This window comes from Pangasianodon hypophthalmus, chromosome 11, assembly GCF_027358585.1.
Source record: "Pangasianodon hypophthalmus isolate fPanHyp1 chromosome 11, fPanHyp1.pri, whole genome shotgun sequence".
NCBI classification, from domain to species: Eukaryota; Metazoa; Chordata; class Actinopteri; order Siluriformes; family Pangasiidae; genus Pangasianodon; species Pangasianodon hypophthalmus.
Window position 1 is genome coordinate 23,603,204 of NC_069720.1, and position 17,388 is coordinate 23,620,591.

At 38.9% G+C, this 17,388-nt stretch overlaps 1 long non-coding RNA gene across 1 annotated transcript in view; it reads right to left on the reverse strand.

Annotated features, from left to right (window-relative positions):
* Nucleotides 1-14,338: 14,338 nt before the first annotated feature.
* The window catches only part of LOC113536024 (uncharacterized), a 30,584-nt gene continuing 27,534 nt past the window's right edge, over nt 14,339-17,388 (reverse strand). Inside the window, exons 4-5 of the long non-coding RNA XR_003403658.3 lie at nt 15,941-16,064; nt 14,339-15,204 (exon numbers count right to left, since the gene is read on the reverse strand). This is a non-coding gene — a long non-coding RNA (uncharacterized LOC113536024). The remainder of the gene's footprint in view (nt 15,205-15,940; nt 16,065-17,388) is intronic.

The following is a 17,388-nucleotide window of genomic DNA, read 5'->3' on the forward strand; positions in this document are numbered from 1 at the left end:
TTTTAATCTTATTTATACAGAAGTTTGGGAAAACCCCTTGTATATCATAAAAAATAAAAAATTATGTTTTGAGCAAAATAGTTTTTCTGTTTTTTCTGCCATGTATATTCTTTGACATCTCTAATAAGGAAAACCAAAACAACAAAGAAATGTTTTTTTCATTACTTTCTAATCTTGCTTGGGCTAACTTCCTGTGAAGATCATGTTGGGTAACAAACATGTCTAAATACGTCTGAAACTTTGCTAAATAGCTGTGCCAAAGTAAAAGCAAACAGTGAGCAACAATGACTTTTACCTCATGTTATAAGACTAGAGCCTGAAATGGATGAGGCTGATGATGCATAAAGTGATAACACATTTCTCCTAGTGATCTTATAACAATACTTCTTTGCTAAAGTGTCACTAATGTTTATGCGTAAGTAGATCAGGTTATAAGTGTAGAGGTTTGCAGGGCATTTGGTTGCTACAGTCTGTCAGCTCAGGATAATGTAATAAATTGTGATTTAATCATTTAATAATTGAATAACATACATTGTTTGCCCTTTTTATATAATTCAGTATGGAACAGCTGTTGAAAGGGCAGGACTTCTGAATAGCCTGTCAGTCTGTAAGTCAGAGGTTCCCAAACTTTTTGGCCAAATGACCCCAAATGAATATTATGAATTTTCTTTTACCCCAAGTCTGGACCACCCTATGTTTAAGGTGTGCTGTGGTATCTGGCACAAAGACGGTAACAGCAGATCCTTTAAGTCCTGTAAGTTGTGAGGTGGGGCCTCCATGGATTGGACTTGATGGCCAGCACACCCTACAGATGTTTGATTGGATTGACATCTGGGGAATTTGGAGGCCAAATCAACACCTTGAACTCTTTCTCATGTTCCTCGAACCATTCCTGAACAATTTTTACTGTGTGGCAGGGCGCATTATCCTGCTGAAAGAGGTCGCTTCCATTAGGGAATACTGTTGCCATGAAGGGGTGTACCTGGTCTGCAACAATGTTTTGGTAGGTAGTATAGTATGTGTCAAAATAGCATCCACATGAATGCCAGGTAATGCCATGTAAAAGAAAATGTGATTTATCGGACCAAGCCACCTTCTTCCATTGCTCCGTGGTCCAGTTCTGATGCTCACATGCCCATTGTAGGCACTTTTGGTGGTGGAGAGAGGTCAGCATGGGCACTCTGAGAGGTCTGTGGCTACACAGCCCCATACGCAGCAAGCTGCGTGTTTTGACACCTTTCTATCGTACCCAGCTTTAACTTTTCAGCAATTTGGGCTACAATAGCTCTTCGGTGGGATCGGACCAGACGGGCTAACCTTCACTCCCCATGCGCATCAGTGAGCCTTGAGCGCCCATGACCCTGTTGCCAGTTCACCGGTTGTCCTTCCTTGGACCACTTTTGGTAAGACCTGCTGTTTTAAAGATGCTCTGACCCAGTCATCTAGCCTTCACAATTTGGCGGTTGGTAGTCTCTGTAATCCTTATGCTTGCCCATTTTTCCAAATTCGAGAACCGACTGGTCACTTGCTGTCTAATATACACTATATTACCAAAAGTATTCGGTCACCCATCCAAATGATCAGAATCAGGTGTCCTAATCACTTGGCCTGGCCACAGGTGTATAAAATCAAGCACTTAGGCATGCAGACTGTTTTTGCAAACATTTGTGAAAGAATGGGCCGCTCTCAGGAGCTCAGTGAATTCCAGCGTGGAACTGTCATAGGATGCCACCTGTGCAACAAATCCAGTCGTGAAATTTCCTCGCTCCTAAATATTCCACAGTCAACTGTTAGCTTTATCATAACAAAATGGAAGAGTTTGGGAACAACAGCAACTCAGCCACGTAAACTGACGGAGAGGGGTCAGCGGATGCTGAAGCGCATAGTGCAAAGAGGTCGTCGACTTTCTTCACAGTTACTACAGAGCTACAGAGCTCCAAACTTCATGTGACCTTCAGATTAGCCCAAGTACAGTACGCAGAGAGCTTCATGGAATGGGTTTCCATGGCCGAGCAGCTGCATCCAAGCCACACATCACCAAGTGCAATGCAAAGCGTCGGATGCAGTGGTGTAAAGCACGCCGCCACTGGACTCTAGAGCAGTGGAGACGCGTTCTCTGGAGTGATGAATCACGCTTTTCCATCTGGCAATCTGATGGCGAGTCTGGGTTTGGAGGTTGCCAGGAGAACGGTACATTTCGGACTGCATTGTGCCGAGTGTGAAATTTGGTGGAGGAGGAATTATGGTGTGGGGTTGTTTTTCAGGAGTTGGGCTTGGCCCCTTAGTTCCAGTGAAAGGAACTTTGAATGCTTCAGGATACCAAAACATTTTGGACAATTCCATGCTCCCAACCTTGTGGGAACAGTTTGGAGCGGGCCCCTTCCTCTTCCAACATGACCGTGCACCAGTGCACAAAGCAAGGTCCATAAAGACATGGATGACAGAGTCTGGTGTGGAGGAACTTGACTGGCCTGCACAGAGTCCTGACCTGAACCCGATAGAACACCTTTGGGATGAATTAGAGCGGAGACTGAAAGCCAGGCCTTCTCGACCAACATCAGTGTGTGACCTCACCAATGCGCTTTTGGAAGAATGGTCAAAAATTCCTATAAACACACTCCTCAACCTTGTGGACAACCTTGTGAGTTGAAGCTGTAATAGCTGCAAAAGGTGGACCGACATCATATTGAACCCTATGGGTTAGGAATGGGATGGCACTTAAGCTCATATGTGAGTCAAGGCAGGTGACCGAATACTTTTGGTAATATAGTGTATCTCAGCCCTTGACAGGTGCTATTGTAACGAGATAATCAATATTATTCACTTCACCTGTCAGTGGTCATAATGTTATTGCTGATTGGCGTATATATATATATATATATATATATATATATATATATATATATATATATATATATATATATATATGTAGATTAAAGAGTAAAGATACCTTCAAAAATAATGAAATTAAATGTTTCTACATTAAAAAAAATACTATAAAAAGTAGTAAACAGTAATAAATGAAACAAAGTCAATATTTGGTGTGACGATCCTTTGCTTTAAAAAAAAAATTAGTAGTCTCAGGTATAATTTGTTCAGTTTTATAAGGAAATGAGCTGTAAGTGTTACCGAGCATCTTGCAGAAGCAGCCCCAGGTCTTCTGGAGACTTTAACTGTCACACTTGCTTCTTATTTTTGCAGCAAAACTCAGCAGCCTTCATTATGTTTTTTTTGTCTGTAACCTGCTGCTTTCTTTACTGACATACAAACATTTTTCTGTATCATTTAATTTTGTGCTGGAAAGCTAATGTTAGGAAAGCTAAAATGGTTTTTGTACTGAATCAATAATGTAGATTTATGTATAGTGTTTTACAGAAAATAAGAGGATTTAGAATGGTGCTACAGTGAAGTAAGGGACAGGTCACAGACAGAGTCCTAGACAGGAACTGGGTATGGGCTTGAAACTGATACTGGACATGAAACTAAGCCAGGGGATGAAACAAGACTTGAGACTGAGGCAAGGAGAGGTAAGGTTTTTGACAAAACAAGGAAGAAAGCAACATCTGAGGGGCATGGAACAGAGGCAGAATCCAAATCTGTGACTGGCATTGGGAGTGCAGCAGTGCCTGAGATACCAGACGGGAAACCACTGATCAGGGCCTGTAAGTAACAATGATTAGGCTAATTGATTAATCTAGTCTTGAAGCCAAGATTAAGACCTGAGACTAGAGAGTATTAGTATTCACAGCTGAGACTGAGGTACGTCCGAAGTGGCTGTCTGTAGGTGAGGGGATAGACATTGCCCCTGGTGGAAGAGATTAAGTATCCAGGGATCTTATTTATGTGTGAGGGGAAGGGCATGAGATAAATAGATCAGATCAGGGGCAGTGGTGTAAATAAATGAAGGGAAAAAAGTTTTAATGAATGAAGCGAATAGCAAACTAAAGACTGCTAATGACACTGCTAATGACATTCGGATCTGTTAGCATAACATTCAGTGTTATTTGCAGACAATTCAACAAAATCACCCTCTCTGTCATAATGATGGTGTTAATAATGAGGATTATTAACACAGACTGTGCTAAAGAATGAGAGTAGCCTTTAACCCTTCACATACAAGGAGGACCAACGTGGCTCGTGTGTTTCTGTAAAAAAGTGACAGCGATACTGCCTCGTATCAGCGTGACACACACTATCATGTCAGTGTCACTGCTAAACTGAGGATAGTTCACCATCTAAACTATCAAATCAGCAGAACATCAGCTTTCCCACATGATTTCAGTGTAACTGGTTGTTGGAGCTACAGCAGCCTTTTAATCACATTCAAGAGGGAGGAAGTGACCTCTGAGTGGATGCCACTACACTTTATATTTGCGTATACATTATAGCTGTGCTTTCTCATTTACTATAAGTCTGTCATAAATTGTCTGGAAGTGAGAAGATGGAAGTGTGCAGTTATATTCACAGAACTGTGTATTTTAACCAACGTGTGTAATCAGTTCTGGTTTCAGACTTGTCACCAGACCTGTACTGCCATCTATAGGAAAATAGAATTACAAATAAAATTCTTTTTGTCCCTGGAAAAAAAAAAATAAATCAAATTCTTCTTCAACAACAATATGTTGCTCTTTGATATTGGATTTTCTCCTTTCTCCTCTGGTTCTGTTCTTTTGTTTGTTATAAAGCCTTTTGTGTCACAAAAAAACATATTCTTAGGAAAGGGTGAGAAAAAAATAAGTGCATTTGTGCAGAATAATTCATTTTCTATAACAGCAGCTTTGACAGTAGTTTCAGCTTCGAATCACAGGTTTATATTAATGCACATTATATCATATTAATGTACATTACTGTTTCTATAGTAACAACTCATTCATAAGGACATGTATGGTGGATACTCAACATAATCTAAGTCTAATAATAAAAAGATTTGAAAAAAAAAAGAAAATGTATAATTTCTGATATGGAGAAACTTTCTGTAAGGAGACGTTTATTTCAAATTTATGAAAGGAGTTTGAGGGTGTCAGTGCTTTGTAATGGTCAGAAGGGAAAGCAGTCAAGATAGAGGAGTTTATGTTTTCTTTCCCAGTAACATGACAAGCTGCATTTTATTTTTAAAAAAAGGAGAGAAAAGAGAGGCTGGTGAGGAAATGACTGTTTATATTTATTATAACGTAAGTGATAACAGATATCAACTTGTCTTGCAGATGTTCTACAACATTAAATATAACAGGAAATGGTAAAAAGCATGATGTGTCAGTCATTAAAAAATTTAAAGCTGTAATCATTGGCAAATCAATGTGGTATAAGATGCACAAAACACTTCAGGGCTGTGCTGTTATAGAAAGATAAGCTGCTTCGGGTCAGGCTGTATCGCATCACCGTGGTGTGGATTAATTTCCTTTAAAAGCACACCTCCGAGATTTTTGCTTCTTACTTCTAAACTTGTTTACCATGTTCTGTGATCAGAACAATAATGGGGTTTATTGGTATACAATAAGAGAAATGGTAAAAAAAATAAACAAATAAATATTATATATATTATATATTATATATGTAATTCAGGGTACTTCCTCACCTCAGGGAGAGAGAGAGAGAGAGAGAGAGAGAGAGAGATTAAAAGGTCCTATCCTGTATGAGGTTATGAGGTGTGTGTAAATCACCTAAACAGCAAGTAAACTCACTGTTTTGGAACGAGGAGATGTTCCTTTTGCATCATTAGGCACTAAAAGACACCATTAGATGCTAAAAAGATACCATTGCACACAATACCCCCCCCCCACATATATATACACACACACACACACACAAACACACACACACGCTAACACCCTCTTTTCATAGCCTCCACAGCCTCCAGATGAGAAATGTGAACAGTTGACCCTGGGACGGGGGTCACTGGTGGGTCATCGCTCCCTCCCCTGCATTCTGCTCTCCAGTATAAATGTTCCTGTTAATAAGTACAATACAGTTTATTTTGTTAATTATTGGTCTACATTAGAAGTGAAAAATAATAGACTTGTTATTTCTTCATTTAGTATTACGTCATTCCTCATTCCTTCACTCTGGCTAGTCAGACACACTTCTTTTGGTAAAAAGAAAAGGACAGAAATGCATTTTCCTGCTGTATTAGAACTGCAGCATGGACCACATGTACCACTTCGACTCTGTAAACCTGTTCTAGTCCAGAGGTAAGGTCACACATTAGAGGCAGATGCTTTGCACTGGGTAGATGATGAAGACAAATTGTCCCTAGGAGAGGTCACACCACCAATCGTCAGCGCAACCATGACAAATCCACATCGTTACCTACAAAACAGGCAGGACAACAGCAGGAACGCAACTAGGCACATACACCAAGCACATGTGGAGATGACAAGCCACAGCTGAGAACAAACTAGACCCTGATGAAAACAATGATAAGAGAATGCGGAAAGGCAGAACTGGAGCAGGAAAAGAGGAAAAACTATCCGCAAACAAGGAGGGTCTGTGCCAAGTGCCAAGTAAAAGTTTGCACACCTTTAGTAAAAAGACAAAGAATTGTCGTTTACAGAAACAAGATATTTATTATCAACATAATAATAATAATAATAATAATAATAATAATAATAATAATGATGATGATGATGATGATGACGACGATTATTATTATTAGGGGGCCAAGCACAAAGGTGTGTAGACACCCTATTGTTATTTTACCTCTTCTTTTTCTTTTTCTTCTTCTGGCTAGGTTGTCTATGGCATCCCACAGAACCGTCCGGTAAAAAGTTGTGAAATTTGGTGTACTGATTGGGGAGGATCTAAAAAACATTCTGACCAAATTTGGGCCAAGTGCTGCCAACGCTGTAGCGCCACCATCAGGTCAAATTTGGGCCTAATTTGGAAGTACATCTATGGTCATAACTTTTGAACTGTGTGTCCAAAACTTAAAAGCCAAGGGAACCCTGGGTCGAGACGAGTTCAAAGCAATAGATTGTATGTAATTAGATTTTCCACCATCTTGGATTTTGTCAAATACAGTTTTTTCAATACTCCTTCTACAAATTTTGTCCAATCATCACCAAATTTCGCATACATCATCTAGCCTCACAAAAGTTATCAAAAGAATTTGAATAGTCCACACGGTTTGTCCATAATGAGCCAACGAATCTGATGGCAAAGCCGCCAAACGGGAAGTGAGGCTGTGTCTCAGCAACAACTTTGTGCACTGACACAAATCTTGGTAGGCAGCCTCAGGACTACAACCTGAGGCTATGCAACAAATTTCGTGATAGCGCCACCTACTGGTCAATTGTTACAATAACATGCCAAAAATGCTTACATCTAACTGCCATTTTTACTACTCCTCCTCCAAATGTTGTCCAATCTTCACCACATTAGGCTCACAATCAGAGAATTCCACCACTGTCCGTGGTCACAACGTACACATCATGAGTGAAACTACAAATCACTCTTGAATCCCTTTGCCTAAAGTTATGGCTCTGCTTTCCTGTGACTGAGCAAATTTTGGATCCTTACTTGTATTATTCAGCTCACGTACTTCCTGACACATCTGTTACAACTCTGCCAGATGTCATGCACTGCCTTCTTCCAACCAGAATACACCCTCATTTTATTCCTAACTTGGATTCATGTGTGTGTGTAAAACAGAGTAAATTGTAAAACAGAGGCACTCAGCTCATAAATTCTAAAAATCTACATCATTTTAAGGAATGGCTTTAATAAGAAACTACATTCTTCTATATTCCTCGTAGACGAAATTCTATAACTAGTACCACCTTGTGATGCCATCTATGTGTATCTGTCTCTATGTAGCTGTGAGTAACTAATTTGTCACACGTAAAAAAAAATGCACATAGCTCTATTATTCTTCTTCATTTGAAAGTATAGTAGCTAAATTTTATGATGCATTATCAAGATTTTTTTAATATAGAGATTTTCCTTGCCACCGTTGCTTCTGTCTTGCTCATTAGGGACTAAATCTACATCCAGATTCCTGAAAAGCTGATTTGTAAAAGTGCTATAGGAATAAAATTGAGTTGAAGAGAAAATTATTTTAGAATGTTTGTTTAAATCACACCCTGCCTTAATGCTGATCAACCCTAAGCCTGTGATCGAGCACGTCAGTAAAATTGCCACTAGATGGAAGCATCTCACTAAGTTCACAGCAGCTCACGATCCACAGGCCTCCTGTCTGTTTGAAACCTATGTGATTAAAGCAGGAACTCTTAAGTGTTTGCTCGCTCTGTTGCAGTACTTTGAATACTGAGAGCTTTGATGTTTTAAATGATTTTCTACCTAGTGATAAAAATCTCAAAATGAACTAATTTTTTTTCTTTTACCAAAGATACTTAGGAGGCATTACAGTATGTACGCATTTGATGTGCATCTTTGAGGAAACTTTGTTTCATCCTGACTTGATATTTAGTGTCTGACTTGAAATTGTTTAGTTTGGAAAACAGTTTTCTTCTTGTTTTCTGGCTTACATTTCTCTGTTTGATGGCTTTACAGTGGCATTTTTCTGCTCATCACTGAACTTCTTTGTTCTTTACCCTATAGGCAGATTAGCAGTGATTTTTTTTTTGTTGATAGAAATAAAAATATACAGTTCCTAGAACAAACGTGTCCTCCACATGCACTCACACACTGATTTGCAGTTCATCCAAAATGCATTCAGCTTTCCTTTCACCTTATTCACCACTCCTATACCCCAGAGAGGAAGAGCTGGAAAGTTTATGATCCAGTTTATTTTTCTGTTTCAGTGTAAGGATTGTGCTCTTGATGAGAAAAAAATAGTGCAGGTCTTTTGATAGATGAGTTTATTTTGAGACACTTCAGTGCATTTTAGTCATGAAATGCACTTGTTGCTGTGAGTTTGTCCAGAGATCAGTGAAGAGTATTAAAAAAATTAACCACTTGCTTGTCAGTAATTATAAAGATGCTGTAATAGACTGTAGTCTTGAAGATGGTACTATTCAGTACTATTTTTATTAACTGTAAAACAACCAAGCCATGATTCACGGTAAAGACAGCAGTGTCTTTAATATATGATACATATGAACCATCATTAACTCCCATCATAGCTATATAAGTATATGGTATATGAAACCTACTGTACATGTTTACTATTTATATCTAAGCTATGCATACATTTTTTATATTTTACCTGCAATTTTTTTTTTCAATATTTTCAATATTAACGTTGACATTATCTGATTTTATCTTTATTTTATTCTTACTTTATTTTTTATGTGTATTTGTGCCTTGTCTTTTATGTACGCTGCTGGAACACTCTAATTAACTACGCTGACCTACACTGTTACTATGAAACTGAAGCTCCAGTTTCGTTGACACACTGTGCCCTTGATAGCCTCAGATTCCTGTTCGTGACTGACTGCGGTGGAATCCCTACAAACTGCTGTTGTAGCCCATCCACCTCAAGGGTCGGTGTGCTATGCATTCTGAGATGCTTTTCTGTTCACCACAGTTGTAAAGAGTGGTTATTTGAGTCACCGTAGAATTCCTGTCAGCTCAAACCATTTCTGCCCGCAGACCTGCTGCTCACTGTATGTTTTTGTTTTTGCATCATTCTGTGTAAACTCTAGAGAGTGTTGTGTGTGAAAATTCCAGGAGATCAGCAGTTTCTGAAATACACAAACCAGCAACCATGCCACAGTTAAAGTCACAGAGATCACACTTTTCTCCCATTCTGTTGTTTGATGTGAACATGTGAACTGAAGCTCTTGACCTGTACCTGCATGATTTTATACATTGTGATGCTGCCACATGATTGGCAGATTGGATAATTGCATGAATGAACAGTTCCTAATAAAGTGACTAGTGAATGTATATAGTATCTGATAAAATGGCCAATGTGTGTAGCTAAAAGTTAATAAACTGGCAAATGGTGTGTAAAAAAATCAAGGTGCTTCCATTAGCATTCTTACCATTCCCCAGAATAAACATAATCCATGTTGATAATGTTAATATTCAGCAGTTAAGTGACACAACATAACACTGACACTAATAATCACACTAAATTATTTTTTGACAAATTAAACCAAAATGGATGCACCGCTTTTCTGGTGAACAACGTCTTAAGAAAGCTTTTGTAATGTTTGAGAAAGGGATGTAGGAATCTAATCTAATAACAGTGTCAGAGTGTAACATTAGAAAAACACACCCTCATACTGATGTCTTTTTGTGGTGTAGTGTTTCATATCCCCACATTTCACTGGTGCCAGTGTGTAACCACAGCCATCAAATCTGAGAACACCAAGACATACTTTCTCAAAATACAGCACAAGTTTGTGGCTTTGCAATGTCTTTTTTGGAAACAGTAGCAAAAGCAAGCTGCAATTCCTAATTAAAGATACCCATTAAAGCAAGCAAACATGACACATCAAAGTCCAATTCTGGAGTTTTGGCTTCACAAAGGCATGTGTGTTCCTGCCAGCTTTAAAATCACACACCTTTGGACTGTTAGTACACTGGTTATAGTAGCTAATATATGCTCTCCCCATGCTTCAGGGGTTTCCTCCCCCAGTCTAAAGATTTGTGCTGTAGGCTTATTGCCATTTCCAAATTGTCTGTAGTGTGTGAATGGGTGTGTGAGTGCGTGTGCAATTGTGCCATGCAATATACTGGCACCCTGTCCAGGTTGTCCCCTGCCTTGTGCCCTGAGTCCCCTGGGATAGGCTCCAGGCTCCTCGTGACCCTGTGTAGGACAGAGAATGGATGGATAGATATGAATGGTGATGTACAGTATATAGGTGGGTAGGAGGAGTTTTGCAAGTTTTCCATGTCCATGTCAGTATGTGGATTGCGTGTGTGTGTGCATGGTGATGCAAACTTAGGATCATGGGTTAAAGCAGGCAGGAACAATCCGGCGCAGTGTCCTGGCACTCTCAGGTAAAAATGTGAGTTTTCTGCTTGCACCTTCAGGTGATGGAAAGGAGGAACCAACCAAAATGTTTCACAGGAAGAAGTAAGAACCAACAATATTTCATCATTAATAATGTTGTTCAGTTTATTGTTCATCGTATAATCTGACACAAGATTAGCAAACACTGAGAGGTGGAAATCTAACCTCATATTCACCTAAAATCCAGCTGACTTTAACGTTGCTGGTGAATTAATTGCCCATGTTCATGTAACTGAAATCATAATGATATACAGTTGAGGTCAAAAGTTTACATCCCCCTTTCAGAATCTGCAAAATGTTTATTATTTTACCAAAATAAGAGGGATCATACAAAATGCATGTTATTGTTTATTTAGTGCTGACCTGAATAAGATATTTCACATAAAAGATGTTTACATATAGTCCACAAGAGAAAATAATAGCTGAATTTATAAAAATGACCCCGTTCAAAAGTTTACATCCCCTTGATTCTTAATACTGTGTTGTTACCTGAATGATCCACAGCTGTGTTTTTTTGTTTACTGATAGTTGTTCCTGAGTCCCTTGTTTGTCCTGAACAGTTATACTGCCTGCTGTTCTTCAGAAAAATCCTTGTATTTAAAACTGTATGATTTTGAGATCCGTCTTTTCACACTGAGGACGACTGAGGGACTCATATGCAACTATTACAGAAGGTTCAAACACTCACAGATGCTCCAGAAGGAAAAACCATGCATTAAGAGCCGGGGGGTGAAAACTTTTTGAATTTGAAGATCAGGGTAAATTTAACGTATTTTGTCTTCTGGGAAACATGTGACTATCTTCTGTAACCTCTGAAGGGCAGTACTAAATGAAAAAATAAGATATTTAGGCAAAATAAGAAAAATGTTCACATCTCCATTCTGTTAATGCACGGTTTTTCCTTCTGGAGCATCTGTGTGCGTTTGAACCTTCTGTAATAGTTGCATACGAGTCCCTCAGTTGTCCTCAGTGTGAAAAGATGGATCTCAAAATCATACAGTCATTGTTGGAAAGGGTTCAAATACACAAAAAATGCTGGAAAACCAAAGAATTTGTGGGAGCTGAAGGATTTTTCTGAAGAACAGCAGGCAGTTTAACTGTTCAGGACAAACAAGGGCCTCAGGAACAACTATCACTAAACAAAAAAACACAGCTGTGGATCATTCAGGTAACAACACAGTATTAAGAATCAAGGGGATGTAAACTTTTGAACTGGGTCATTTTTATAAATTCAACTATTATTTTCTCTTGTGGACTATATGTAAACATCTTTTATGTGAAATATCTTATTCAGGTCAGCACTAAATAAACAATAACATGCATTTTGTATGATCCCTCTTATTTTGGTAAAATAATAAACATTTTGCAATTCTGATTCTGAAAGGGGGATGTAAACTTCTGACCTCAACTGTATGCAAGCATCTGATCTTAAATGAAGTCCTTACGTGTACATGTAGCTGGTGTGTTGGATTGGTGATTACTAGGTTAACTAGCTAGCAATAGTCTATTCACTTCACTGCAAAAAAAAAAAAAAAAACATCTTAGCAAGTGAAAATATCTTCAAATATATCTGCTATTTCCTGTTATAACATTACAACAAACTAAGATTATGAAACCTATTTCTAAGCATTGTTTACTAAGTTCGTTATCTATTGACAGGTAATTTTGTTAATTGTAAGCAATTATTTCTAGAAAGAAATCTATTGCCAATAGAAAAAGAAAATGTAAACCTTAATTAGTAATAAATGTTGTAGAAATAAGTTTAATAATCTTATACTATAATATTTGTTATGTTGTAACAGGAGAAGCTTGATAGATCAAGCATACTTTATTTAATGTACTTTAACTTGCTAAGATTTTTTTTTTTTTGCAGTGTTTTGCAGAACAGATTCGCTGCTAGGTGTTCGAAAACCACTGAGTAAGTTCACAGAAATCCCCTGAATGAAGACGAACAGTATTTTACTGCAGTGTATAATTGGACTTGCATGTTATCCCAATCAATGTGTCCCTGATTGTTTGGCTCAATCCTAGCTCGAGTCTGAAGAGCCAATATATAACCTATGGCGGTTAATCAAAATATGTAGGTTAACTCCTGTGTTAATGTCACTGCAGGTCAGTTCACTGATCATTCATCTTGCTCTGTCTTAGCTCTGAATAGCAGCGAAAGAAAAAGCAAGCTGATGTTATTTTCAAAGATATTTTCTTAGCTGATTCTTTTGATCTTCTAAAACACTCATTCATTAAAACAGGTGGTAATTAAGAAGTGTGTGAGATATAAAATATAGTCTACTATTAAAAATATTCAATAAAAAATGTATTTACTAATTGAGTGGAAAGCCTGAAATCAAACGAGAAAGGGACGGAGCAGCTCAACAGCCTGTTTCATACAATTCTGTATTTTTTTTAATACATGGTGTGAGATCTAATTGAAACTGTAACCTCCTTCTTAATCACTGTCGGAGTTCCATCACCTTATTCCACCATGACCTGTGTGTGCAATGGACTCGCGTCCTGTCCAGCGTGTATTCCTGCCTCATGCCTGTTGTTCCTGGGATAGGCTCCAGATCCACTGCAACTCTGACTAGAATAAAGTGGTTACTGCAGATGAATGAATTTATTTGTGTGTATGTGTGCGTATGTGTTTCTGTTGTATGCCACAGTCATTTGATTCTTGTTACTTTTTATGGTGTGAACATAACATTGTTTCCTCTTTTAATGCTTTGACATCAGTGTCTTTTTTTCTTCCAGGCATCTCAGTATGACACAAACCCACATGGAGAGCTATACAGATTAAAGATGGCCGCCATCAAGGCGTTTGGATTGAACCGTAATCTGACGTTAATTAATCCGGAGGATTGACTGGCATTTTCCCCCCCATCACAGAGGTTCCTCTGCACTCTCACCCAAACACTGATACGATAAAGCCAGTTCAGCTACTTGACCAATTTAATTTGGATTAATGTTTCGTGAACGAACGGCAACGAGCCGTAATCTCGGCTTAGCCTAGAAAGAGCCAGTACATTTTCTCTGCCTTGTGTAAACTATAGCAGATAAATGTTGATGTCACTGAGCCTCCTCCGCTCCCTCAGGTTAGCCTGAAGCAAAAAATGTATTAGCAGATAGAACATGGGGCATAAATCGAACAAAACAATCCTTTGGGCCATAATCCAACACTCACATTTGTGCCTCCGTACTTTCAATGTTATCGGTTAAAAGTGAAAGGTCAGTGAAATAAATTAAACACTTTGTTTCAAATTCTCAGATGGAAAAGGGTTTCATGAAGAGCCTAAGGTGTGTGTAGTTGATAAAAAGCCAGGAAAACGGTGAGAATAAACCTTCAGTATACTGAGGTAAAGTAAACTACACACCCAGCTGTGGCATGATGATGAATTATTAAAGCAATAAACACAAAGAAAGCAGTGATAAATATCTTTTATTCTCATGTTCCCCAGTGTTCTGTACCTGATGATATTCTTTGAGATACAGTCTAATTCTTCATTATGTGGAGACATAAGCAATACTAAGCGTGAGTTAGCAAAAGATTTCATCATCTCTGTTTGTTAATGTGGGATGAGAAAGACTGGGACACAGTTGCATTCATTGTTCAGTGAGCTTTCCTTCACAGTGCAACCCACCGACAGCAATGAATGTTGATTGTGACCTTTGAGAGAGCTTTTTTTTTTTTCTGAGCCCCAAGTACTCAAGAGCTGTTTAGAGGATGAAGTCCACGTCCCAGGACAGTCTCTCAATATTTTAGCCCCTGTTGACGAGTGTTGTCAGAGTTTGGCCATGGGGTACAATCAACGGTCGATGGTTTTGTAAGTTTAGCTCAAACTCACCGACAGCGTTGAATGTTCACCGGGGCAAACATGGACGTGAGGGTGAAGCGATACGACCTTGACCTCCAAGGAGACAGCTTTGCTGGAAGGATGTAGCACAAACCAGCTACTAGACCCTGTAAGCTGCTAGTAGCTAGTAGCCGTAAGAAAAACGTATGTATGCTTAATTATTCAGTCTCAGTTCATTTCTACTATTATAGAAAAAAACATGTCTTTTTTCTAAAGGCATTCAATGAAATCTTAATGGAACACATTAAAAAGCAGCTATGTTCTATGGCTACGTCAAAAAGGCCTGTCTGCTAGTCAAATGTACATTCTTGCCATGTCAGGTCCCATTAAGCATTAAACAAACACACACACACACACACACACACACAACGAAGAAACTGCATTTCTGTCTTGGAGCACTGCAGGATCTGGCTTGAATCCAAGTGACAACATCCACTGTGGTGTCGAGAGAGAGAGAGAGAGAGAGAGAGAGAGAGAGAAATGATGCTTTACGAGACATTTTCTACATTTCTAGATTGTACACATCAGTAAATTTGTGGTCTTGAGCACTGCATATTTCTATAATTACTACACAGGTGTGGAAACTTCTGCTGCTGGAAAGCCTAACAACTGCTTAAGCTTTACAGAGAGGCAAGTGTGTAAGGTGAAAAACCTCATTGTGCAGTTTGCTCGAGAGTCGCAACAATTCACCTGGGGCACATTCTTCATACGGGGATTAGTCAGTTTCCCAGTTTGGGTTGTTGGCATTTTGACATGATCGCAGATTTTTTTCCGTTCTTGTCAGACTTGTAGCCAAATCCATGAGCTCAAAACTGTTTCTTAACATAAATAAGATTAGAATACGACTGTATCTGCTATAAAGCAAATCTGTCCTAGTCACAGCTGCTCCATGCCTTCGGGAGCAACGCACTGACAGAAATGTCGTAATGATAAAAATGGTGTTCACAGTACATTATGGTGTGTAATCATAAAGACCGTTTTTAATGGTTTCTTTAAAGAAAGGTACCATTTCTGTTGGAACTGAAAGCTTAAATCATGCGATCTTTACCATTTCATGACCAGGGCTCCATCAACTGTTGGTGTTTATCATGGTTTCAAGCATCAATGTGCTGAAGTACCACATTTATCTGTGTACAGTTATAACATCTGGATCTGGCATGCATCATTTTACCTTATATTTAATAATACTGGTCCATGGTGCAGAGGTGTTTACTGCTTATCTGTGTGGTGGAGTATCTCTGTGGTCTCTTCAGCTCCACATCTGATAGTCCGCTTTCATGGCAGATAAAATGACGCTAAAAAAAAAAAAAACACAACAACAACAACAAATTATCATCATCAGCATGTTTCAGTACTGCATATAAAAAAAGCATTGTCATATGTGCATGTGTGTCAGAAGAATAAACATAGCTTTTTCCCATTGCTAATTACTGTGGTAGTGCTTTGATGGATGCTGTGTGGTTGCGGTTATTCTAATTATTGACAAGAGTTGATGCGAGTCACACTCTCACTCTCTCACACACACTCTCACTCTCTCACACACACTCTCACTCTCTCACACACACTCTCACTCGGTTTTACTAATTGTATCCATTAGAAAGTCTCTGCTCTGGCATTCAGCAGCCACCAATTTCCTGCCCACAGAAACAGAGATGCACACTCTCGACTCTGAACAGGCAATTCAGAATGGTGTGTGTATGTCACGCACGTGAGTGTGTGTACGTACGTACAGACCTATTGGCAGACTGCCTCAAAACCTGCATATATATATATTGAGTTAAGTTCATCAGGAAATTAACAGTGTTTATGAAGCTTGCTGTGGAAAAGGAGGAAAACACAAAAAATATGCAACGCAACAAGTCTCTAGGCCTGTGGTTCCCATTACAGTACCAATTCCCATTATTACACATTGTCTTCTGTTTAAATAACTAAATTTTTTTCCATTTTAGAAAGTTGGTAAATAACGAGTGTCCATCTAGGGAAGGACTCCAATGCTCCATACTGCTTCAGGAGATCAGCCAAACCAAATGCCGGAACCAAACCATTAATGGCTTCTAATGTTAAACGCATGGCTTTATAGTTGATGTGGAACTTAATAGGCAGTCAGTGTAGCGTGAATAAGACTTGGACTAGCTGAAGCTTGCTTACAGAGACAGCCAGCTAGCAACACATTGTCCAAACAAAAGGTTATAAAAGCTTGCACTAGTTTCTCAGCATCATTGCAATTTCTTGTGACTGATCACAACTTTATATACTCTATTGGATTTGCACCCACAGCAAACCTTAACAGCCTTTCATACTAGCCATGTGCAGAAAGCAGGATTGCAACGGTTACTACACTACGCTATGCTTAAGGCCAGTTCATGGTGACTGAAGCTTTTTTAGATTTGTGTGTGTGTGTGTGTGTGTGTGTGTGTGTGTGTGTGTGAGTGAGAGAGAGAGAGAGAGAGGCACATCACAAGCAGGAATTAGGGCTCTGTCAGAGATCCATCCAGCTTGAGCTCGTATGTCATGCTGTCCTTGTTTTTTATGTTGTCACTATTGCTTTTTTTTTTCCCTCAGAATTGCCATTTCTTTACAATTCTTCTCTATGTTTATGTACAAGTGTACCTCAACCAC